This window comes from Triticum aestivum, chromosome 5D (assembly GCF_018294505.1).
Source record: "Triticum aestivum cultivar Chinese Spring chromosome 5D, IWGSC CS RefSeq v2.1, whole genome shotgun sequence".
Lineage (NCBI taxonomy): Eukaryota > Viridiplantae > Streptophyta > Magnoliopsida > Poales > Poaceae > Triticum > Triticum aestivum.
Window position 1 is genome coordinate 274,039,605 of NC_057808.1, and position 26,023 is coordinate 274,065,627.

Here is a 26,023-nt window from a genome sequence, read left to right on the forward strand (position 1 = left end):
CCTAGAGGAGTCCCAGTTAGTCCTGTGTGATCCCGGATATTGGTCACTTGTATTATATACACTTCCGCCACCCGCAATAAGTCTCCTCGAGCCTCGCTTCGACGCTCGAACAGCTGTAGTCTTCAGGAGTCATATCACTCGCTTCGCGGTGATATTTCCACCACCGTTATTATCGTGAGTTAGTAGTTATGCCACCCTATCCGCCGTCTTGTTTTATTGGCGTGCATGTAATAAATTGTTGGGAGTCTCCGCTCAACCTTGTATTATATTCAGTACTCCTGGTATTTTTCTTCTGTGACCAAGATATTGTCTACCAGTGGGAAGGGATTCTTCCTTACTGGTCCGTAAAAGGGATTGGTCTCTCAATAATTATTTTATTAAAAACCGGTCGTGACAAGCTTGGTATCAGAGCCAGGCTGACTGTAGGAAGCCACTAGGTGCGATCGCTAATCGGTTATTAGCGTCTTTTGTGCTTTTTCAGCATTTTGCAATTGTAGCTATTTTCTGTTGGTCATCATAAATTTATGACATGACTACTCAGAATTTTTGCCTACTTTTGTAGATGGCTGGCAGCAACTGTGAGAATCGAGTGTTCACGAACGTGCCCGAGGGGTTTGTCAAGCTCCTCGTCTCCATCACCAAGCTCGCGATCGGGCCAGCAGCTCACCCGGAGTTCACGCTCTATCAGCACAAGCTCAGCGACGACGTGTCTATGCACCAAGATGTGGTGCAATTCAAGGGAGGACGTTCTGCAGCTCGCCACTTCCGTTTTGTGGGAAGGGCCATGCCTACGGAGAGGCATGCCATGCAGATGGCTGCCCGTGAGGCGATAGCTCGTCTTCGCGACATCCTTCCTACGATGAAGACTCGTCGCTACCGCTACCTCCCATGCCATGTGCCTTACACCAGTCACTATGCATTCGCCTGCCATCGGGGAGAGCGAGATGAAGCCATCGAGATGGTTGTGGAGTATCTCAAGGCTCTGGAGGAGTCCTTCGACAACCTCGTAGACGATCTCGTGGCTGCCCGCATGGACTTAGTCCGGGGCGGTCCTGCCAGCAGGAAGGAGCTTCTCCACACGGCACCGCCTCTGACTTTCGTCTCGTCTTCAGCCTCTTATGCACCTGCCGTTTTGGCCACCGCTCGCCGTCTGCCTACCCCTGAGGAGTTCGACCGAGTCATCGCCCCTACTCCAGTCAGAGCTGCACCGCCTGCCGCACCCGCTCTACCACCTATCGTTCCCGCACCATCACCGCAGCGCAGCGTTATGCGCCAGGAGCCAGCTAGAGAGGAGGTGGAGGTTGATTCTCCTGGACCGCTGAGTCTTGCCATCGGCAAAGGGAAGGAAATCTTCACCATCTCCGACTGAGAGCGCCGAGTAGCCGCGCGTTATGTCTGCTTGTATGGTGTGTTTCCTCTGTACGCTAGTTTGTATTGGTGTGTTTGCCGCTTTCCGGAGGAGTACGCTAGTCTAAATAACATGTCAGGAATGTGTACGCGCATCCTGAGTGCTGTATGATGTGATTGTAATTCGCGTGTAAGATTTGTGTTAAGCAGTCTTTTCTACATGCAAAACCGCTTATGTTTTCCTTGAAAACCTTGAGGTCTTTTAAGTTGTTGCCTTGCAAGTTTTTCCTGGTACTACACTGTTTTTCTCATGGGTTTTGCAAAATAATACCCTAGACTGGAAAAATGTCTCGTCCGTGGACTCGCTCCATGCCCAATCAACCAGAAGAGGTTTATGGGACACAGACTAGCAACAATTTCACTCAGGGTCAGTCCAGTCAACAAGACAGCGAAGCAGCCCTGTCTCAAGTATGCCGTCTCTTCGAGCAAAGCTAGCAACAGCACCAAGAGATGATGAATCATGTCATCAATATGGGAAACCACCGCGAACCCTATCAACCGCATTCCAAGTTATCTGAGTTACAGAAGACTCGCCCTTCAACTTTTGCTCACACTGATAGGCCGCTGGAAGCCGATGATTGGCTTTGTGACATTGAAAGGAAACTAATTATTGCTCAGTGTTCAGATCACGAGAAGGTACTTTATGCACCACACTACCTCACTGGAGCAGCTGCAGCATGGTGGGAAAACTTCCTACACATGCACCCCAGTGAACACAACATCACCTGGGAAGAGTTCAAGGAAGGCTTCCGTGGGGCACACATCCCCAGGAGCATCATAAAAATCAAGAAGAGAGAGTTTGATGACCTGAAGTAGAGAGGCATGTCAGTGACAGAATACAATGGTCAGTTTACTCAGCTATCTCGTTATGCCTACGACGAGCACATGACAGAAAACAAGAAGATGGAAAAAATCCTGGACGGCCTGGCACCAGCACTAAGATGCCAACTGATTGTACACACCTTTCCGGACTTTAAGACTCTGGTGGACAAGGCCATTACCTTGGAGAATGAGCACCGTAGTCTGGAAGATATCCGTAAGCGAAAGAGGGACAAGACGACTCTTGCTCGCAACAACCGAAGCAAGACTGAGGTTCCAAGGAAAGGAGCAAGGAAATCCACGACTACCGATCCAAGGCCCGTCGGACAGTTTCATGCCAGGGATAGAGAGTTCACGTACCGTCCAGGGGTCACATGCTATGCTTGTGGGCAAGAAGGGCACTATGCTAAACAATGCCCAAAGCCGAGGAACGCGGCCCCCAAACCAAACAATGGTGGAAACAATCCAGCCCCCAAGCGCAACAATTTCAATCCCAACAACAACCACAAGAAGGGTCACCTGAACCATGTGACCAGGGAAGAGGCGCAGAATGCCCCAGACATCGTGCTCGGTACGTTCCCTGTCAACACAGTACCTGCCACGGTTTTGTTTGATTCTGGAGCTTCCCATTCATTCGTTTCGAAGAGTTTTGTTTTACAACATGGTTTTCTGATACTTCCCTTGGAAAAATCTATGATCATCAAGTCCCCCGAAAATAAGCAAATCGCTCAGGGTTACTGCCAAGGAGTGGTCATTGAGTTCGAAGGACTACAATTCCAAGCAAATCTCTTCGTGTTGGAGAGTAAAGGACTAGATGTCATTTTAGGAATGGACTGGTTGACCACCAACAAAGGATTCATTGACTGTTTCAATCGGACCGTGATTCTCACCCACCATCATGGCAAGACCATTAAGGTCACAACTCAAGAAAGGCCACGAACACAACAACCAAAACTGAACAAAGTGGGCATTTCTGAACTGAGAAAAGTTCCAGTGGTATGCGAGTTTCCTGATGTGTTCCCTGAAGAACTGCCAGGCATGCCACCAGACCGAGAGATAGAGTTCAGCATCGAACTAGCACCTGGCACCACTCCCATCTATAAGAAGCCTTATAGAATGGCACCCTCAGAATTAGTGGAGTTAAAGAAGCAGATAAAGGAATTGTTGGACAAAGGATTTATTCGAGCCAGCTCCTCACCTTGGGGTTCGCCAGTGTTGTTCGCCAAGAAAAAAGATGGGACACTGAGACTGTGTATAGACTATCGAGCCCTCAATATGGTCACCATCAAAAACAAATATCCGATGCCACGGATAAATGATTTGTTTGACCAGCTCGCACAAGCCAAGGTGTTCTCAAAGATTGATTTGAGATCGGGATATCACCAATTGAAAGTACGGACAAGAGATATCCCCAAGACAGCATTCACTTCCAGATATGGATTATATGAGTTCACAGTGATGCCTTTTGGTCTAACAAACGCCCCCGCATATTTCGTCCACCTCATGAACAAAGTGTTTATGAAATTCATGGACAAATTTGTCGTGGTATTCATTAACGCTATTCTGGTTTACTCAAGGACACCCGAAGAGCATGCTGAGCACCTCAAAATTGTTTTGGGAGAATTGAGGAAACATCAGTTGTACGCCAAATTTAGCAAGTGTGAATTTTGGCTAAGACAAGTTGGTTTCTTAGGCCATATATTGAACCAAGAAGGCGTGGCCGTAGACCCAGAAAAAGTCAAAGCCATACTTGACTGGAAGCCGCCCGCCAACGTTATAGATGTGCGGAGTTTCCTAGGAATGGCCGGATATTACAGAAGATTTATTGAAGGATTCTCCACTGTGGCAAAACCAATAACACAGTTGCTCAAGAAGGACTAGAAATTTGTATGGACGGAAGCATGCGAGAAAAGCTTCCAAGAACTCAAGAAGAAGCTGACAACCGCACCGGTCTTAACTGTGCCAGACATACACAAGAGTTTTGAAGTATATTGTGACGCGTCCCGAAAGGGTCTCGGGTGTGTGCTGATGCAGGATGGCAAAGTTGTCGCATATGCCTCCAGGCAGCTGCGAAAACATGAGGAAAATTACCCAACACATGACCTGGAGCTAGCAGCAGTCATTCATGCACTCAAGGAGTGGAGGCACTTTCTGTTGGGAAATCGCTGTGAAATATATACAGACCATAAGAGCCTCAAATATATTTTCACACAGCCAGAGCTAAATTTACGCCAACGACGCTGGTTGGAATTGGTCAAGGACTATGATGTCGGCATTCACTACCACCCAGGGAAAGCAAACGTAGTGGCCGATGCCCTTAGTCGAAACCCCAGCCCGGACAATGACGGTCCGCAAAACTTGAGGCCTGAGTTTCAGCAAGAGTTCGCTAGGCTCAACATGATGTTAGTCTCTGAGGGCACCGTATCAAATCTGGAGATACAACCCACCCTGGTGGAACAAATTAAGAAGGCTCAAAAGGGACATCCCAGCATCGAAGGCATAAAGAAGAAAATGGACCTTGGTAAGGCTTCAGAGTTCATCACAGACAGTGAAGGAACATTATGGTATGGAGACAGACTTTGCGTACCTAACATTGAGGAACTCAAGCAACAGATCTTAACCGAAAGCCACACCGCTCCATACTCGATCCATCCTGGAGGAACCAAAATGTACAAGGACATTCAGGAAAGATTTTGGTGGCACGGTATGAAAAGAGATATAGCCACATTTATTGCTTGTTGCGATTCTTGTCAGCGCATCAAGGCCGAGCATCAAAAGCCAGCAGGGCTACTCCAGCCAAACAGGATACCGGAGTGGAAATGGGATGAAATAGGAATGGACTTCATTGTCGGATTACCCCGATCACAACGCGGAAATGATGCCATATGGGTCATCACAGACCGACTAACCAAGGTTGCTCATTTCATTCCCGTGAAGACTAGCTACTCCACGCAAAGACTGGCCAAACTTTATCTCTCCCGTATAGTTTGCTTGCATGGAGTCCCAAAGACCATAATATCAGACCGAGGCACACAATTCGTCTCCAAATTTTGGGATCACCTACAACAAGCTCTGGGCATGCAACTAGCTTTCAGTACAGCATACCACCCTCAGACTGATGGACAAACGGAACGTGTAAACCAAATCATAGAAGATATGCTAAGAGCCTGTGTGCTCACCTATGGATCCAGCTGGGAAGAGAGTTTGTCGTATGCCGAATTTGCTTACAACAACATTTACCAAGCCATCTTGCAAATGGCACCCTTTGAAGCATTGTACGGACGAAGGTGTCGTACCCCACTGAATTGGTCAGAAACAGGTGACAAAATTATCTTTGGCCCAGACATGCTTAAAGAGGCCGAGGAGAAAGTTAAACAGATCAGGGACAGACTCAAAACAGCACAGAGCCGACAAAAGAGCTACTATGATCAGAAGCGTCGTGAGGTCAGCTTTGAACCCGGTGATTCCGTATACCTCCGAGTATCTCCTATGAGGGGTCTGCAACGGTTCAAAATTAAGGGGAAGCTAACCCCAAGATTTATTGGACCATTTTGTGTAAAGGCACGAAGAGGCACGGTAGCCTACCAACTAGACCTACCCAAGGAGCTGTCAGACGTCCATGACGTATTCCACGTATCACAGTTGAGGAAATGTGTGAGTAACCCGGAGAAGCATGTACCTCATGAGAACATAGATATGCAACCAGACCTCACCAACAGAGAGAGGCCAGTAAAGATTTTGGAAGACTCTGAAAGGAGGACCCGTCAGAGAACAACAAAGTTTTTCAGAGTTCAGTGGAGCAACCACACTGAGGATGAAGCCACATGGGAAAGGGAAGATTTTCTTCAGGCAGAATATCCATATCTATTTGAGGATCAGCAGAAATCTCGAGGACGAGATTTTTCCTAAGGGGGTAGGTGTTGTGACACCCAAGTTTTATTTGGATTTTCAAAAGATTTTATTTGACTTGAGGGAGGTGAATTAAAAATTATTTTCTTCAAGGGACCCTCCCTTTCAAATATTTTTTTCTCATAACAAGAGTTTTATTTGGATTCACCCAAGACTTGCTTTTGGTCTTGGAGGTCCTTGCCTTTTTATTTGAACTCAAGACAAAATACTTTTTACTTGAGAAAAATAACTTTTGAAAATCTCTTTGAAAATGCACTATGGCTTTTGGAATAATCCTTTACCACTTTCAACTTTTCTCTCTTGCCATGGCCTTAGTGCAAATCCACTCTATTAAACCTTCCCTCACCTTTGGATCATGATTTGCATCAAATCCAGCAAGTTGAACCTCCCCATATGATTATTTTTCCATTCAAATCATATTCAAACAAATTTTTGTTTTCTATTCTAGCCATTGGTGATTTACAAAGGAACTCCACTTTCTGTTTGGATTTTTGCCCCCAAACCTTTTTCCCTTCCTAGTCATTTGAACGCTCAACCAAGATCCATGAAGATCCACTGGTCTTCAGTTCAAATTTTTCAAACTACACTTGCTGCAAGTTTGGACCAGATTTGTCAAATTTGGTGAAATTCATTCAAATCCTTTTTCAAAAATTCCAAGAAAAATCAGGCAGCCTCTGGGTGCATTGAGTGGTCACCTCACCAAGTACCAGCTCCAGAAAAAAATTCTCATTGCCAAATCTTTCTGTCGAACACCTGCAGTGCATTGTCAAATTCAGGTTCAGTAAAGTTCAGAGAACATTTCAGTGCACTGTCGTTTTCTTCAGAACCCGACATCGATCTCGCCAGTGCCGCTGTGTCGCCGTGTTCCCTGTCCCCTCCCCCTTGTCCTCTGCACCGCACGAACGTCTGGCACCTTGCGGACGTCGGCGACGAGCAGCAGAAGGTGCGCCGCCCCATGACCGACGCCAGCGGCGGCTTTGCGGCCGCCAGAGAGAGGCGCGGCGCTGACGGCGCCACCCAGCGCCGCCCAAGCCACCGGAGCTCGCCGCGTGGCCTTCCACTCCCCAGAACACGCTGCCACTCTCGTCGTGAACCGCAGGGCGCGGAGCGCGCTCTCTGCCGCCGACGTGCCCGTGCGACCACCCCACCGTGGACCGGCGCCGTTACGCCAAGACCAGCCGAGAATAGCGGGGGAACGACACCAGTAACTTCCACTGATGCTGCCTGGCCACTCAAACCTCCTGCCAATCCACTGCATCGCCGTAATCGCTCGCCGGAGATTCTCCGTTCACGGCCACCCCATCGATCCGCCTATAAATAGAGGCCCCGAGCTTCAACTCGAACCCACACCATCCCTGCACTCCACCTAGAGCACGCCTAGCCACTGGAAGAACCCCGAGGAGGTCTCCTTCCTCGACTCCGGCCGCCGCGGCCCGCCACGGGATCCAGCTCGATTCTCTCCCGTGCGTGCGCCTCTGCCTCCCATCTCTTGCCAGTAGCTTCACTATGCATCCCTCCTTCTGACCCGCGCTTCAATTCGAAGTTTGCAGCCCTCCACCGGAGTCCTCCACCACCACCCGAGCCGCCGTCCGCCGGAGAAAGTGTCGCTGTCGACGTGGTGCTCTCCGACGGTCGAGTCCACCACCCACAGACGCGGAAGAACACGCTGAAGCTCTTGGTACCCTCCGATCTTCCTGACTCGCCGTGGTTCGACGCCGGCGTCCACCGCAGTCTTCGGGCGCCGGCGAGCTTTTTAAACCTGACATGTGGGACCCCCCTGTCAGCCTCTCTTCTGTTTCCCCACGCGAAACGTTTTCTGTTGGCGCCTTCGGGAAAATACGCTTTCCCTCTTGAGCTTGCGCATTTCCAATCGAACCGTTTTCTGGTTTCTCAGTTTAAACCCTGGAACTTTTCTGTTTCATTACAGATGGGTCCCTAGACAGAAACCTTTATAACTTTTTAATAAAAAGGAATTTTTGAGTGATTCTTTTTCTGACAGTCTTAAAATTTTGTCTAGTTTTTTATGGGATTTATTTGGCAAATTTTTGGAGAAGTTTCTGTGCACGCGTTGATTTTCACGTTAGTGCCCGTTTCCGTTATTGCCGTAGGTTCCTGAAGAGGTGACGGAGCCGTGAACTTTGCCGAGCTAGACTCCGACTTCTCCGAACCAGGCAAGCATGTTTGAACATTTGATATGACAGGTGTTTTGCATGTTTGCGTGAAAGTTTGTGCGTGGCATATGAGTATCGGTGAATACCTCGTTGCTTGTAAGGCAACTACCCGCATGTTCCAAAGTTGCGATGATCTCTGATGAGAGATGGCCTAATCATGTGGTGACATGAAGGGCAGCAAGGTGGTACTGTTGTAGCATACCAGCCTTGCGTCATCCGACTATTTCCGATGTTAACGTGGACGGAGTCACGTTATCGTTCTTTTCCCCTCCGTGCTGCCACATGTTTCATTTGCCAGGATATTGTTTAGTAAGTTGGTAACCTCTTTCCATGTCCACACCAAACAGAGAGGCCGGGATGATGGTACCTTGGCCCAGGATTAAAGCCAGTCATCCGGTCAGGGGGCATGGGTGTTTCCGGTTGGGACCGAGAGGGGGGGCACCCCCTTAGAGCGCGCGTATAGAAATTTGATCCCATGCTACGCGAGGTTGTAGCCTCCCCGTCTCAAGGTTTTTCTTGAACATTGCCGAGGGTGATCCCTGGCTTCGGAATTTGAATGGGTGTGTACTGGTTAGACGTGTTTCTTCCAAAACACCGTAAACGGAACTAGTCCCCCTGACTACTGAAATCCGTTGGCTCTGGTTAAGTACAAACTCTGCAGAGTCAAATTCTTCCAAGTCATCGTATCCATGATCAAGTAGTGAAATCAGTATATCCATATCTATCTGCGTGGAAAACTTGTCCCCGGTGAACAAACTCAAGTGGTAAACTCAGTTTAATTATTATTTCTGTGGATGGACTAACCTTATATTTGTCTCGTACTTGTGATAATTTATACTCTCGAGCTAATGAATTTTTGAGCTACAATATAAGCCCTTTATGTGATGTCGCTCAGACGTCCGACTGTGGCATGTTCGTCTTTTATTTTCTGTTATAAGCCCTTTATGTGATGTCGCTCAGACGTCCGACTGTGGCATTATTATTATTCTTGCAGTTTCCTCTCGAGGAGTCATTCAGACACTCGTTTGGCACCAGTATTATTATTCTTGCAGTTTCCTCTCGAGGAGTCATTCAGACACTCGTTTGGCACCAGTATTATTATTCTGCAGTTTCCTCTCGAGGAGTCATTCAGACACTCGTTTGGCACCAGTATTATTATTCTGCAGTTTCCTCTCGAGGAGTCATTCAGACACTTGTTTGGCACCAGTATTACTATTCTTGCAGTTTCCTCTCGAGGAGTCTTTCAGACCCTCGTTTGGCACCCCGTATTTATTATCTCTATGTCTGAACGCATTGGTTAACTTGTTTATATGCTTCATGTTTACATTTGTTATATCTTATGTCCGAACTGTCTTGCGAGTACTTTCATAGTACTCACCTGGCTTGTTGTTTTGGCCAGATGTTGATGAAGGCGATCTTTTGGATGAGAGTTTGATAGCGCGTCCGACGCCTAGAGGAGTCCCAGTTAGTCCTGTGTGATCCCGGATATTGGTCACTTGTATTATATACACTTCCGCCACCCGCAATAAGTCTCCTCGAGCCTCGCTTCGACGCTCGAACAGCTGTAGTCTTCAGGAGTCATATCACTCGCTTCGCGGTGATATTTCCACCACCGTTATTATCGTGAGTTAGTAGTTATGCCACCCTATCCGCCGTCTTGTTTTATTGGCGTGCATGTAATAAATTGTTGGGCAGTCTCCGCTCAACCTTGTATTATATTCAGTACTCCTGGTATTTTTCTTCTGTGACTAAGATATTGTCTACCAGTGGGAAGGGATTCTTCCTTACTGGTCCGTAAAAGGGATTGGTCTCTCAATAATTATTTTATTGAAAAACCGGTCGTGACAGATCTCAATACAAAGTTCTCCTCGATTCTCTTGGAGATCTATTCAATGTAATTCTTTTTGCGGTGTGTTTGTCGAGATCCGATGAATTATGGGTTTATGATCAAGATTATCTATGAACAATATTTGATTCTTCTCTGAATTCTTATATGCATGATTTGATATCTTTGCAAGTCTCTACGAATTATCAGTTTGGTTTGGCCTACTAGATTGATCTTTCTTGCAATGGGAGAAGTGCTTAGCTTTGGGTTCAATCTTGCGGTATCCTTTCCCAATGACAGTAGGGGCAGCAAGGCACGTATTGTATTGTTTCCATTGAGGATAAAAAGATGGGGTTTATATCATATTGCTTGAGTTTATCCCTCTACATCATGTCATCTTGCCTAATGCGTTACTCTGTTCTTAAACTTAATAGCGGTCGATCTGTGGAGTAATAGTAGTAGATGCAGAATCGTTTCGGTCTACTTAACACGGACGTGATGCCTATGTTCATGATCATGCCTAGATATTCTCATAACTATGCGCTTTTCTATCAATTGCTCGGCAGTAATTTGTTCACCCACCGTAATATATGCTATCATGAGAGAAGCCACTAGTGAAACCTATGGCCCGCGGGTCTATCTTACATCACATAAGTTTCCAATCTATAATTCTAGTTTACTATTTAGTTTATTTTGCAATCTTTACTTTCCAATCTATACAACAAAAATACCAAAAATAGTATCTTATTATCTTTATCAGATCTCACTTTTGCAAGTGGCCGTGAAGGGATTGACAACCCCTTTATCGCGTTGGTTGCAAGGTTCTTGATTGTTTGTGCGGGTACTAGGAGATTTGCGTGTAACCTCCTACTGGATTGATACCTTGGTTCTCAAAAACTAAGGGAAATACTTACGCTACTTTGCTGCATCACCCTTTCCTCTTCAAGGGAAAACCAACGCATGCTCAAGAGGTAGCAAGAAAGATTTCTGGCGCTGTTGCCAGGGAGGTTTACGCCAAGTCAAGTCAAGATTTGGTCTCCCGCCAACATGCGAATTTCTGGCACTATTGCCAGGGAGATCTACGCTCAAGTCAAGACATACCAAGTACCCTTCACAAACTCTTCTCCCTCGTATTACATTATTTGCCATTTGCCTCTCGTTTTCCTCTCCCCCACTTCACCTTTGCCGTTTTATTGGCCCTTTTCCGTTCGCCTCTTTTCGCTTGCCTCTTCTGTCCGTGCGTTAGATCGTTTGTTTTGCCGTCATGGCTAGTCCTTCTACCATCGTTAGTACTCCCGATAATGAAGTTCCTAATTTTAAACAAAGTGAGGGAGAAAATCTAAAAGATGTTTGGTATAGAATTTGCAATGCTCTCTACCTTCGTTCTTCTTCGCAATTTTTACGTGGGCATCACTCCTTCGAATAGATATATTATTGATACCATTACCGGAGGGAATTTCTTGGGTATCCATACTTTTTATTCTTATAATGCTATGATAGATTTGTTTGGCCCACCACCTCTTTTGGTTAATGGGACTATTTTAACTTTGGAACATGTGATGCAAAGGCTTGAAATTATCGAAAATAAAGTTGCCATTGTAGAGTTGATTGATAATTTGGATAAAAAGATCCACAACCAAATTACCCAATATGGATCTAAGGTAGGAGTTACTCTGAAATTTTTTAGAGAAAAAGAACCCATAGTTAATGAAAAGATAGATCAAGATTCCGCTAGAATTGATAAACTCGAGGATATTATTACCAACTTGGGGTCTGTCTTTTCTGCCGTGAGAAACACTTCAAACCCTCCTCCCACCAAAGTTGCCAAGTTTATGTATGTTCCTAAAAATAAGGTTGAATCTTCTAGTAAGGAGAATGCGGATCTCAAATCAATAAGTGTTCATCCCAACTTTTTTGCTATCATTAAGGAACCTTTTGCTACCAATGAATTTCTTGATTTCTTGCCTAGGAGAATCATCAATAAAAAGAAAGAATCTCCTAAGTGTTATAAGTGTTCAATTGAAGAATTGCATACCAAAGATGACAATACCTAGATCTATTCTTGCTTTTGTGCCTATCTAGGGGCGTTAAACGATAGCGCTTGTTGGGAGGCAACCCAATTTTATTTTTGTTTCTTGCTTTTTGTTCCTGTTTAGTAATACATAATTCATCTAGCCTCTGTTTATATGTGGTTTTATGTTTTAATTAGTGTTTTTTTCCAAGTAGAACCTTTGGGAAGACTTGGGTGAAGTCTTTGCGATCTTGCTGTAAAAAAACAGAAACTTTAGCGCTCACGAGATTAGCTACCATTTATTACTGGAGAGTGATATTAGGTTGATTCTTCTTGAAGATGATTAATAGATAAATTCCTCACGTCCACCAATTTATTTCAGAATTTTTGGAGTTACAGAAGTATACGTTTGATACAGATTACTACAGACTGTTCTGTTTTTGACAGATTCTGTTTTTCGTGTGTTGTTTGCTTATTTTGATGAATCTATGGCTAGTATCGGGGGGTATGAACCATAGAGAAGTTGAAATACAGTAGGTTTAACACCAATAGAAATAAATAATGAGTTCATTACAGTACCGGAAGATGGTGATTTGTTTTCTTATACTAACGGAGCTCATGAGATTTTCTGTTGAGTTTTGTGTTGTGAAGTTTTCAAGTTTTTGGGTAAAGATTTGATGGATTTTGGAACAAGGAGTGGCAAGAGACTAAGCTTGGGGATGTCCAAGGCACCCCAAGGTAAATTCAAGGACACCAAAAGCCTAAGCTTGGGGATGCCCCAGAAGGCATCCCCTCTTTTGTCTTCGTCTATCGGTAACTTTACTTGAGGCTATATTTTTATTCACCACATGATATGTGTTTTGATTGGAGCGTCTTGTATGATTTGAGTCTTTGCTTTTTAGTTTACCATAATCATCCTTGCTGTACACACCTTTTGAGAGAGACACATGAATCGGAATTTATTAGAATACTCTATGTGCTTCACTTATATCTTTTCAGCTAGATAATTTTGCTCTAGTGCTTCACTTATATCTTTTTAGAGCACGGTGGTGGTTTTATTTTGTAGAAATTATTGATCTCTCATGCTTCACTCATATTATTTTGAGAGTCCCTTAGAACAGCATGGTAATTTGCTTTGGCTATAAAATTAGTCCTAATATGATAGGCATCCAAGATGGATATAATAAAAACTTCCATGTAAAGTGCATTGAATACTATGAGAAGTTTGATACTTGATAATTGTTTTGAGATATGAAGATGGTAATATTAGAGTTATGCTAGTTAAGTAGTTGTGAAATTGAGAAAAACTTGTGTTAAAGTTTGTGATTCCCGTAACATGCACGTATGGTGAACCGTTATGTGATGAAGTCGGAGCCTGATTTGTTTATTGATTGTCTTCCTTATGAGTGGCGGTCGGGGACGAGCGATGTTCTTTTCCTACCAATCTATCCCCCTAGGAGCATGCGCGTAGTACTTTGTTTCGATAACTAATTGATTTTTGCAATAAGTATGTGAGTTCTTTATGACTAATGTTGAGTCCATGGATTATACACACTCTCATCCTCGATAATGTCTTGAGCTTTGGCTTCATGATGCACATCACCTGCATCCACTAAGGATCCATGTCTTCGGATCCCTATTGTAGCCGCGAATATGAAGTGTGGCATAGAACTGCAGTAGAAGCTCTTCATTCCAGTGTTCTTTGTCAGTCACAAATGCCAGAAGTCTAACATCCCTAAAGCAGTCAAGAGCTTCTTCAAGTGAGGGCAGCCCAGCTATAGCTTCATAATCCAGACGCATGTGTGGAAAGATCCGCTCTTGGTTGTAGAGAATGCATGAGTAATAGCTTCGCTGCTGATAACTCCAGAATTTGTCGGATGAGATCATTGGCTTCGAATAAGGATTATTGGCGTTGTCAAAGAAGGCATTGTGCTCTCTGAAGCTATGCACGCTGAAAGAACCCTGTGAAGTTGCAGCACCTGGAAGCCTTGGCAGCCTAGGCTTGGGCTTCTGAACTTGAGGCCTTTGCTCCACATAATAGTCATACTGTGGTCCGGGAGTAGTGGGAGGAATGATACGTCTCCAACGTATCTATAATTTTTTATTGTTCCATGCTATTATATTATATGTTTTGGATGTTTAATGGGCATTAATATGCTATTTTATATTATTTTTGGGACTAACCTATTAACCGGAGGCCCAGTGCCAGTTGCTGTTTTTTTTCCTATTTCAGTGTTTCGCAGAAAAGGAATATCAAACGGAATCCAAACGGAATGAACCGTCGTGAGGATCTGTTTTGGAACAAATGCAATCCAGGAGACTTGGAGTGGACGTCAAGGAAGCAACGAGGAAGCCACGAGGCAGGAGGGCGCGCCCCCACCCTCATGGGCCCCTCGTGGCTCAACCGACCTACTTGTTTCACCTATATATACTCTCATACCCTGAAAACATCCAGGAGAGCCACGAAAGACTTTTTCCACTGCCGCAACCTTCTGTACCCGTGAGATCCCATCTAGGGGCCTTTTCCGGCGCTCTACCGGAGGTGGAATCGATCATGGAGGGCTTCTACATCAACACCATAGCCTCTCCGATGATGTGTGAGTAGTTTACCACAGACCTTCGGGTCCATAGTTATTAGCTAGATGGCTTCTTCTCTCTCTTTGGATCTCAATACAAGGTTCTCCTTGATTCTCTTGGAGATCTATTCGATGTAATTCTTTTTACGGTGTGTTTGTCGAGATCCGATGAATTGTGGGTTTATGATCAAGATTATCTATGAACAATATTTGATTCTTCTCTGAATTCTTATATGCATGATTTGATATCTTTGCAAGTCTCTTCGAATTATTAGTTTGGTTTGGCCTACTAGATTGATCTTTCTTGCAATGGGAGAAGTGCTGAGCTTTGGGTTCAATCTTGTGCTGTCCTCTCCCAGTGACAGTAGGGCCAGCAAGGCACGTATTGTATTGTTGTCATCAAGGATAAAAAGATGGGGTTTATATCATATTTCTTGAGTTTATCCCTCTACATCATGTCATCTGGCCTAATGCGTTACTCTGTTCTTATGAACTTAATACTCTAGATGCATGCTGGATAGCGGTCGATGTGTGGAGTAATGGTAGTAGATGCAGAATCATTTCGGTCTACTTAACACTGACGTGATGCCTATGTTCATGATCATGCCTAGATATTCCCATAACTATACGCTTTTCTATCAATTGCTCGGCAGTAATTTGTTCACCCACCGTAATATATGCTATAATGAGAGAAGCCACTAGTGAAGCCTATGGCCCCGGGTCTATCTTACATCATATAAGTTTCTGATCTATAATTCTAGTTTACTATTTAGTTTATTTTGCAATCCATACTTTCCAATCTATACAACAAAAATACCAAAAATATTATCTTATTATCTTTATCAGATCTCACTTTTGCAAGTGGCCGTGAAGGGATTGACAACCCCTTTATCGTGTTGGTTGCAAGGTTCTTGATTGTTTGTGTAGGTACTAGGCGATTTGCGTGTAACCTCCTACTGGATTGATACCTTGGTTCTCAAAAACTGAGGGAAATACTTATGCTACTTTGTTGCATCACCCTTTCCTCTTCAAGGGAAAGCCAACGCATGCTCAAGAGGTAGCAAGGAACCAAAATAGGCCATCTAACTGTGACAAGCTGACCACGATTGAAGGCTTGTTCCATGGTGTGAGGACTTGGAGGAGGAACGGTGGCATCCGAGATGATAGGCATCACGGTGGCTTCAGTATCCACATTAGCTTCAGGCTCCACATTGTCTTCAGCCATGACAGTGTCATTGGCTTCAGTGGCGTTGTTGGTGGCAGCCTCAGTGTTTTCATCCTCCATCTGTTCAAGGACTGGAGGGTCGGGCACGATGACATTCTCCTCGAGAATGACTTAATCAGTAGCTGGGAGTGTGGCAACTCTTTCTTCTTCTCTTTATTTTTCATTATATTCATTGGCTGATGCAGCTGGAATGTCTTCGGCGACTTTGGCTTCAGACTCAGAGACATTCACAGTGGGGGTGGCTTCAGGAAACACTTGACATGCGACTGAGCTTTGGTGCACTTCCCCCTCTGGAATGCTCGACATGGTGACATGTGGCCTGGGGCCTTTGCGAAGCCTGCAAAAAGCGGGCGACGCCTTTGGTGAAGGAGTGGTCTGCACCATGTAGTTATCGTCGTCAAGCACCAGAGTGCTGACTTGAGGTGGTGGTGTTCTTGGTGTCTCATCATGTACTGGGGTGTCTTGCTGTGGGCGCTTGGCCCATGAGTCATCCTGAGCAATTAGCGTCAATGGACGACCAATGCTGATAAGTTCACTACTCGTTGGAGCAGGCGATGATATCGAGTAGGGCTCGAGCTGAGGAAGGACTACATCATCATCAACATTGTCTTCATGACCAATGTCTTCAGTTGTGTTGAGGTCAGCAGCTGGAACTTCCTCACTATCTGGAGCCTCTGTGGAAGCAGGCTCATGGATCACAAGACGACGCTCACGGTTGGTTGAGGTAGTGATACGTCTCCAACATATCTACAATTTATGAAGTCTTCATGCTATTATATTATCAATCTTGGATGTTTTATATGCATTTATATGCTATTTTATATGATTTTTTGGACTAACCTATTAACCTAGAGCCCAGTGCCAGTTTTTGTTTTCTCCTTGTTTTAGAGTATCGCAGAAAAGGAAAATCAAACGGAGTCCAATTGACCTGAAACTTGACGGAGCTTATTTTTGGACCAGAAGAAGGCCACGGAGTCAAAGAGTTGGGCTAGAAGAGTCCCGGGCTGCCCACGAGGGTGGGGGCGCGCCCACCCCCCTGGGCGCGCCTCCCTTCCTCGTGGACAGCCCGGAGACCCCCTGACTTGTTCTCGACGCTAACAGCTCTCATATATACCCAAACTTCCAGAAAGAAACCTAGATCGGAAGTTCCGCAGCCGCAAGCCTCTGTAGCCACGAGAAATCAATCTAGGCCCTCTCCGGCACCCTGCCGGAGGGAGCCATCATCACCGGTGGCCATGGAGGAGGATCCCGGAGAGGCCATCATCGCCATGAAGGCCAAGGACCAGAGGGAGACCCTCTCCCCATCTAGGGGGGATGCCATGGAGGAAGAAGCACAAGGGGGAGAACCTCTCCTCCTCTCTCTTGGTGGCACCGGAGTGCCATCGAGGGGGAATCATCGCCGCGGTGATCGTCTTCATCAACATCACCATCATCATCACCATCCTCATCTCTTTTACGCGGTCCACTCCCCCGCACCCCGATGTAATGATCTTTAGTAGTTGCGGATGCTTGCTAGAGTTCCAATCATAAGTGCATATGATTCAAGTAGAGAAAGTATGTCAGCTTATGCCTCTCCCTCATATGAAATTGCAATGACGACTACCGGTCTTGTTAACAATTGCTTAGGACAATTCCGCACACCGATCCATCATTATTCCACACTCGCTATTTATAATATTTAGTAATATATTCGAACTTTATGTTAACAGCACCTACTTTTATATTTTAGCTCTCCGATATCATGCAAAGTTATCCTCTTCATACCCACAATGTAGTTTTATTTCTCGTTTCTAGTTGGAAGCAAACGTTCGGTGTACGTAGAGTCGTATCAGTGGTAGATAGGGCTTGAGAGAATACTGATCTTACCTTTAGCTCCTTGTAGGTTCGACACTCCATACTTATCACTTCCACCTTTGGAAATTGCAATGATGATTCCCTACACTTGGGGATTATCAGGAAGGAAGGGCAACAGAAATGGGTTCAACAATAAGGGGCTTAGTGGCTGCAGCACGCTCTTTCTTTGAATACTTTGTCTTCAATTTCTTCTTGGATGGGGCATCATCAGAAGCATCCTTGTGCTTGTGTTTCCTGGCTTCGGCTCAGCTGCCCTTGTTTTCTTCAGCTCTGAAGCTGCTGAGGTGACCTTTGGCTTCGAGCCAGTCATGCTGGCAGGGAAGACAATGCGAGGTTCTTCCTGCCTTGATGCTTCAGTTTGGGCCACAACAGACTTCTTCTTTTGCTTGGCAGCCATCCTGGGATCGATGCTAGGACGCCCAAGAGCCTTTTGCTTTTCAGCTTCATTGTGGGCTTGGACGCATTTCTGCACAAAGTACTTCATGCACTCTCGTGAGCCTTTGGCTTCCTCACGCTTCTTGTGGAATTCTTCCTTAAGATCATGCGGCATCTTCTTGAAGATCTGCACATCAGCCACACTGAGCTTGGCCATGTCCTTCTTGAAATGAGCCTTCTCATAATCAATCTTGTTTTTCAGCTCGACGAGTTTCTGGGCCAGGGCCAACTCATTAGCAATGGCTCCGTGAAACGTGATGCTTATGTCCACAGGCAGCTGAAGATCATCAATACTGATGCTCTGGTCATCAAACCACTCATCGTTGAAGTTGTTCAGAATATCAACGTCAAAGAGGGGCAGATCATTGAAGATCTCCACCTCTTGCGTGCTCTTGATCAGCATATCAAGTGCTTCATCACCAAGATCTTCATCACTTGACAGATCAATGGTGTCTTCCTCGTTGCGCAGAACGGCAGCTGGAGTCAGTTCTTGCCCTAAAATCTTCTTGGGCTTCTCTGTCTTCTTGGTCCCCTTGGAGACACGAGACAAATCTTCAGACTGCACACTGGGTTCAGGAGGTGCAGTCTTCAATGGCTTCACAGTCGAAGCTTTTGGTGCGGCAGAGGGCTTCAAAGGTTTTGACTTCTTCTTCTGCTTCGGTGCTGCTGGCGCATTTTCAGAGTCTGCGTCATCAGCGGAGTGATCCACTGTAGCCCTTTGAGCAGCAATATGAGTGAGGAGCCCATCGAAGCTATTGAAGGGGCCGATGACATTGGGATTAGCTTCACGTGTGCCATCCGGCCTTGGTGCAGATGGAACAGGGTTGAAGTTAAGTCCAAAGTCCCTTTTATTCTTGGCAGCTGACTCTTTGGTAAACTGATAGTTGCGCTTGAAAAGATTGTCTTCGCGACACCATAACATGGATGATGGGTCGGCATTCTCAGGCTTCGGTCCTTGGACCATGCATGGGTAGAAGCCCTGGGCAATAGCTTCAGGCTTCGACTTTGGCTGCAGATTCTTGTATAGTATATCGCCCCATGGGCGCTTGATGGCGTTCTTCTCAGCATATTCGGCAGTGACGAAGTTATACTTGAACCACTGTTCTGCCCAATATCTTCGAATCCATTGGATTCGGGTCTTGCGCTGATTGTAGTTCTCCTCTGGATCAGTCTTGTACAATTCATGCAGATCCGGAGGCAGATCTAGAGCTGTGTTGCCTCTGTGCTGCATGCCACCTTTCCTAGCATACTTTTCTGTGGCCATGATATTCAAGCAGATAGGCTTCAGAACAGTGAAGGTCTTCCGTCTACTGGTCTGACAAGAACTGGCTTCAGGGGAGTGAATATGATGCTATAAGAACTCTGCAAATGAATGCAGACTATGAGAACCAAGGGATTCTCCCACGAACATGTACCTGTGACAACATTAGAGGTGCGAGGGAAGGGGAAGAGGTCATATGCATTCTCAGAAGTTTTTGAAGATAAATCAGTTTGAAGGCATTGACCTCATACAGCGAAGACATTCACTTATTTGAAGAGAGTTGGTTCCAGATTTGTATGAATCCATGAATAAGTACAAGTGAGGAATCTAACTAGTTATGAAGCATAAGCGAATATTCTTAGCATGATATGAGATGCAGATAAGGACGGATCCATATTTGGAAGTGAAGAAACCACTTTTGGTTGAAGTTGATGGATTTGATGGATCGAAAAGGCAGTAAAAAGTGAGATTTAATTACCGCTGAGGAACTGCTAGATGAGGCAGAGTTAGAAGCCGAGCAGTTCAATCTCCCGCGCCCTAACTTGGCGGCGGAAGACACCTACGGCGGCAACGGAGAGGATGAGGTCCGCAGCCGGCATGAGGACGGCGTCGAAGAAGTCGTGGCAGCTAAGCACTTCGTCTCCGTCGTCGACGCGAACTAGCGGAGGCGCTAGGGTTTGAGCGAGGTGGCGAGGTGGAAGAAGAGATAATGACCACATGGTGTGTGTATTTATAAGGAAAGGGACTGCATAGCATAATTACGGTGGTGCCCCAGGCGGTTCACATCTGAAGGACATGTGGCCTGCATGCAACTTATTGGAAGTTGTTCCACGTTCCCACGCACGCCTGGATTGTCAGGTGGTCGTTCCGGCTTCTCCGATATTCAGGCAAAAAGGATATGGCATTAAAAAAAGATTTAAATGTTTGTCTCTGTGTCTTCTACTGACAAGGACTCAGAGAAGACATTTGACAGGTTTCAACAGAGTGCATATGAGTTGGATAGATAGAATTTGAGGTAGAAGCACAGAGGGGGTTAGGTTCCGATCACATTCATTTAGATCAAGAAAAAAATCAAGTATTAAGACATAGCTATAAGTGAATGCTGTAGAGGACAGAACACACATATATATTTATATATCAGACCAACTCAACATTGCGAAGATAAACCTTGAAGTCAAATCAATGTTCAAGACAAACCAAATGCGAAGACTATGAAATTGTGACGCCAAATGAAACACTTCAATAAGAATTTTGTGGTGGCGTTACCCACCGTATAGGAATTATTAGACCCAAACACGACACACAATTATCGTGGTGCTCCGAAGTCAAATTCTGTGTTAATGTATTCACAATTAGAGTGTATGTCTTCATTGATTGAAGATATACATTACTTCGTGTGTTGCACATCTAAGTCATCAACATGCATAAGCGTTAGGATGTGTGTCCAATTACAGGACATTTGAGGATTCTAAGATATTTAGCTCACACCGCAACTTGCAAAACCTTTTCTCATCCAAGGTCTTTGTGAAGATATCTGCCAGTTGCTCTTCAGTGTTGACGTGAATGATACCAATATCTTCCTTCATGACATGATCTCTGATAAAGTGATGACGGATCTGAATGTGCTTTGTCTTCGAGTGCTGGACTGGGTTGTTGGCAATTTTGATGGCGCTTTCATTGTCGCAGTAGAGTGGTACTTGCTTCAGGTGGATTCCATAGTCCTTGAGAGTTTGCTTCATCCATAAAAGCTGAGCACAGCAAGATCCAGCAGCAATGTATGCAGATTCATCAGTGGAGAGGGATACACAGTTCTGCTTCTTCGAAGACCAACTAACAAGAGATCGTCCAAGAAAGTGACATGTGCCTGATGTGGACTTGTGATCAACCTTGTCACCAGCATAATCAGCATCTGAGAATCCTACTAGATCAAACTCTGAGCCCTTTGGATACCATAATCCTAGTGTTGGGGTGTAAGCCAAATATCATAGAATTCGCTTCACAACTAAGTGATGCGATTCCTTTGGTGTCGCTTGGAATCGGGCATAGATGCAAACGCTAAGCATTATATCTGGCCTAGATGCACATTAATAGAGTAAAGAACCAATCATGGAGCGGTATACCTTTTGATCAAACTCTTTACCATTGTCGTCGGGGCCCAGATGACTTTTGGTTGGCATTGACGTCGTGTATCCTTTGCAGTCTTGCATTCCAAACTTCTTCAGGCAGTCTTTGAGGCATTTTTCTTGTGATATGAAGATGCCATTGCTCTGCTGACGGATTTGAAGACCGAGGAAGAATTTCAGCTCGCCCATCATGGACATCTGATATTGCTCTTGCATCATGTGCCCAAACTCATCACTGTATCTCTTGTTGGTGCAACCGAAGATAATGTCATCCACGTAGATTTGGCATACAAATAGTTCACCATCATATGTCTTCGTGAAGAGTGTGGGATCCAGGGAACCAGGTTTGAAGCCTTTGCTCTTCAGGAAGTCTTTGAGTGTGTCATACCAAGCGCGAGGGGCTTGTTTGAGGCCATACAGTGCTTTGTTGAGCTTGTCTACCATGTCAGGATGCTTTCGGTCTTCAAAACCAGGTGGTTGTGCAACATACACTTCTTCTTCAATTTTTCCATTGAGAAAGGCACTCTTTACATCCATTTGGTAAAGAAGGATGTCGTGATGGTTGGCATAGGCTAGCAGTATGCGAATGGCTTCAAGCCTAGCCACTGGAGCAAATGTTTCATCGAACTCAATCCCTTCAACTTGAGTGTAACCTTGAGCAACGAGACGAGCCTTGTTTCTGACAACTTGACCATGCTCATCTTGTTTGTTGCGATATATCCATTTGGTGCCAATGATATTGTGCTTGCGAGGATCAGGACGCTTAACCAATTCCCATACATTGTTCAGCTCGAACTATTGAAGCTCTTCTTGCATGGCTTGAATCCATTCAGGTTCCATGAAGGCTTCATCAACTTTCTTGGGTTCAGATATAGAGACAAATGCAAAGAGCCCACATAAATTTGCTAGCTGTGTTGCTCTTGAACGAGTGAGTGGACCAGGTGCATTGATGCTATCAATTATCTTCTCAATCTGTACTTCATTTGCTACACGAGGATGAACTGGACAATGATTTTGCCCTTGCTGATCATTGTCTTCATCTTCATCATAGACTTCAGGCTGAGCAGTGTCTTCGGGTTGACTAGGTGTAGAAATGATGATTTCTTCTTCAGCCTGTGCCTCTGAAGGTATGATTTCTCCAGCGCCCATAAGCTTGATAGATTCACTAGGTGAGGCTTCATCTAGCACATTTGGCAGGTGCTCTCTTTGCGAGCGGTTGGTCTCATCGAACTGCACATCCACAGTTTCAATCACTTTATAGTGAAAGAGGTTGAAGACTCTGTAGGAGTGTGAGTCCTTTCTGTATCCAAGCATAAAACCTTCATGTGCTTTCGGTGCAAATTTTGAAGTGTGATGTGGATCCTTGATCCAACACCTAGCACCAAATACTCTGAAGTAACTGGCGTTTGGCTTCTTACCAGTTAGGAGCTCATAGGATGTCTTCTTTAGAAGCTTGTGAAGATAAACACGGTTGATGACGTGTCATGCAGTATCAATGGCTTCAGGCCAGAACTTCCTTGGAGTCTTGTACTCATCAAGCATCATCCGTGCCATCTCAATGAGGGTTCTGTTCTTGCACTCCGCGATGCCATTCTGCTGAGGTGTGTATGGAGTTGAGAACTCATGTGTGATGCCCAATGTATCAAGATAAGTGTCGAGACCGGTGTTCTTGAATTCTATGCCATTGTCACTCCTGATGTGCTTGATCTTGATGCCATAGTTCGTCATGGCACGATTGGCGAATCGTCTGAAGACATCCTGCACTTCATTCTTGTAGAGGATTATGTGCACCCATGTATATCTTGAGTAATCATAAACAATAACGAAGCCATAGAGGCAAGAAGTGGTAGTAAGGGTAGAGTAGTGAGTAGGGCCAAATAAGTCCATGTGAAGCAGCTCGAAGGGACGAGACGTCATCATGATTGTCTTCGAGGGATGCTTGGCCCTAGTCATATTTCGAGCTTCGCAGGCACCACATAGATGATCCTTCTTGAACTTGACACCCTGGATGCCTATGACATGCTTCTTCTTTGCGACAGTGTACAAGTTCCTCATACCGGCATGCCCTAGCCTTCGATGCCAGAGCCAACACTCTGAAGCTTTTGCTAGAATACATACGGCTAATTGTGGTCCTGCTGAGAAATCTACCATGTACAGATCGTCTTTTCAATACCCTTCAAAGACTAGGGATTTGTCAGATTCCATAAGAACAAGGCAGAGATATTTTCCAAATATCACAATCATGTTCAGATCACAAAGCATTGAGACAGACATTAAGTTGAAACCAAGGGATTCAACAAGCATCACTTTATCCATGTGCTGAACCTTTGAGATTGCAACTCTACCTAGACCCAATACCTTGCTTTTACCAGTGTCAGCAAATGTGATGTGACTCTTGTCAGATGGACGTAGGGTTGAATCCATGAGAAGACTTCGATCACCAGTCATGTGGTTAGTGCATCCACTATCCATAATCCATTCTGAAGCCTTTGGTGTCATACCCCACAGTGCAGTTTGGGGGATAGGCTTCACCAAGGGTATTGTGAAGCATAAACATTTGACGAACAAGCGGATTATGAAAGTTCAAATCTTGGTTAGGATAAATAGGATGTTTGTCAAGGAATCCTGGAATGAAATACATAGTAAGACCATTTGGGCATTTTATCTTGCGCCCCACAAGATGTTTTAGGTCCCCAGCATAAGCATCAGACGCCTTTGATTTCCGGCTGGAGACCTTTCCCTGCAAAAGAGAGTTAATTTTTCTTAACCACCCACATCTTCAGGGGTGGCTTAGGAGCAACGAGTCTAAGTACAGCATCTGAGAACTTCGGGTTTGGAGCCCTAGCAAATAGCCTTGCAGGTGGTGAATAATACTCATAAGAATAAGCAGAAAAGTTCTTGGTCTTATGAACATGGCGGTTTGATGAAACACGCTCATATTCATAAGTCTGAGTATGATTTCCCTGCAAAACATTGGCGTTAGGGTGACTCTGGTGAGTACTCTGTCTGTATGAAGCCTTTGGTCCATATGAAGCCTTTGGTCTGGGATTTTTTTTCTTCCCAGGTGGTGTCATGATGACATTCACAGGAAGTTTCTCAAGACAACTTTTGGGCACCCAGACCTTCTCCAAAGGTGGTCCTTTCCAACAGTTAGTACCAATATACCTGGCAGACACTTCACCATTCTGATTCTTAAACAGTTTATAGTTTGCATCAAAGGATTCATCAATGATAATCGGGTTAGCACAAGTGAAGCCAGATAAGGTAGATGGATCCACTGAAAGTCCCTTTGCAGCAACCCATGTGGTTTTGGGGTACTGCTTAGGCTTCCAGTAAGAACCATCAACATTCATTTTCCTTTCGAACCCAACACCCTCTTTCCTAGGGTTTCGGTTCAGAATCTGTTTCTTGAGGACATCACATAGTGTCTGATGCCCTTTGAGACTTTTGTACATTCCTGTCTCAAGCAATGTCTTCAACCCAGCATTCTCATCAGCAATAGTAGTGGTATCCTCAGTAGAGGGGTTAGTTACCACGTCAGCAGTTGAAGATGTTGCAACAGTAGCAGCAATAGAACATTCAACAATAGAGACAGCATTATCACGCTCAAGAAATTTTAGACATGGTGGTTCAAATCCTTCGTGAGTGGAACTGATCTGTTGAGCGCGAAGTGACTCGTTCTCTTTTTGAAGATCTTCATGAGTCGCTCTCAAGTTCTCAAGCTCTTGCTTCCATTGAAGATAATCATAGGAAAGCTTTTCATGAGTAGTTGACAGCGTTTCATGACGACTTTCAAGTTCCTCGTATCTAACGTGAAGATTTTTTATGTCTTCAATTAAGGACTGAGATCGGGTCATTTCCGCGTCCAACAGGTCATCGCTTTTGTCTAGCAACTTTTGAATATGTTCCATAGCAGTTTGTTGTTCAGTTACAATTTTAGCAAGTGTTTTGTAGCTAGGTTTAGATTCACATTCAAAGTCATCTTCACTTGATGTTTGAAAGTAAGCATCGTGTGAGTTTGCCTTGGCACCTCGTGTCATGAAGCAGTAGGTGGGAGCAGAGTCATCCTCATCATTAGCATCAGCGTTGGTGACGAGGCCATCGTCTTCAGTGTTGAAGATGGACTTGGCGACATAGGCTGAAGCTAGAGCCAGGCTTGCCACGCCTGAGTCGGATTCCTCTTCAGACTCCACCTCTACCTCCTCAGAAGCAGACTCCTCCTCTGAATCCATCTCCTTGCCAACAAGTGCACGAGCCTTGCTTGATGAGCTCTTCTTGTGTGATAAAGACTTCGACGAAGACTTGGAAGAAGACTATGAGGATTTCTTCTTCTTCTTGTCATCAGAATCATATTCCTTGCTCTTCTTCTTCTTCTTCTTGGTCTCATTGTCCCACTGTGTACACTCA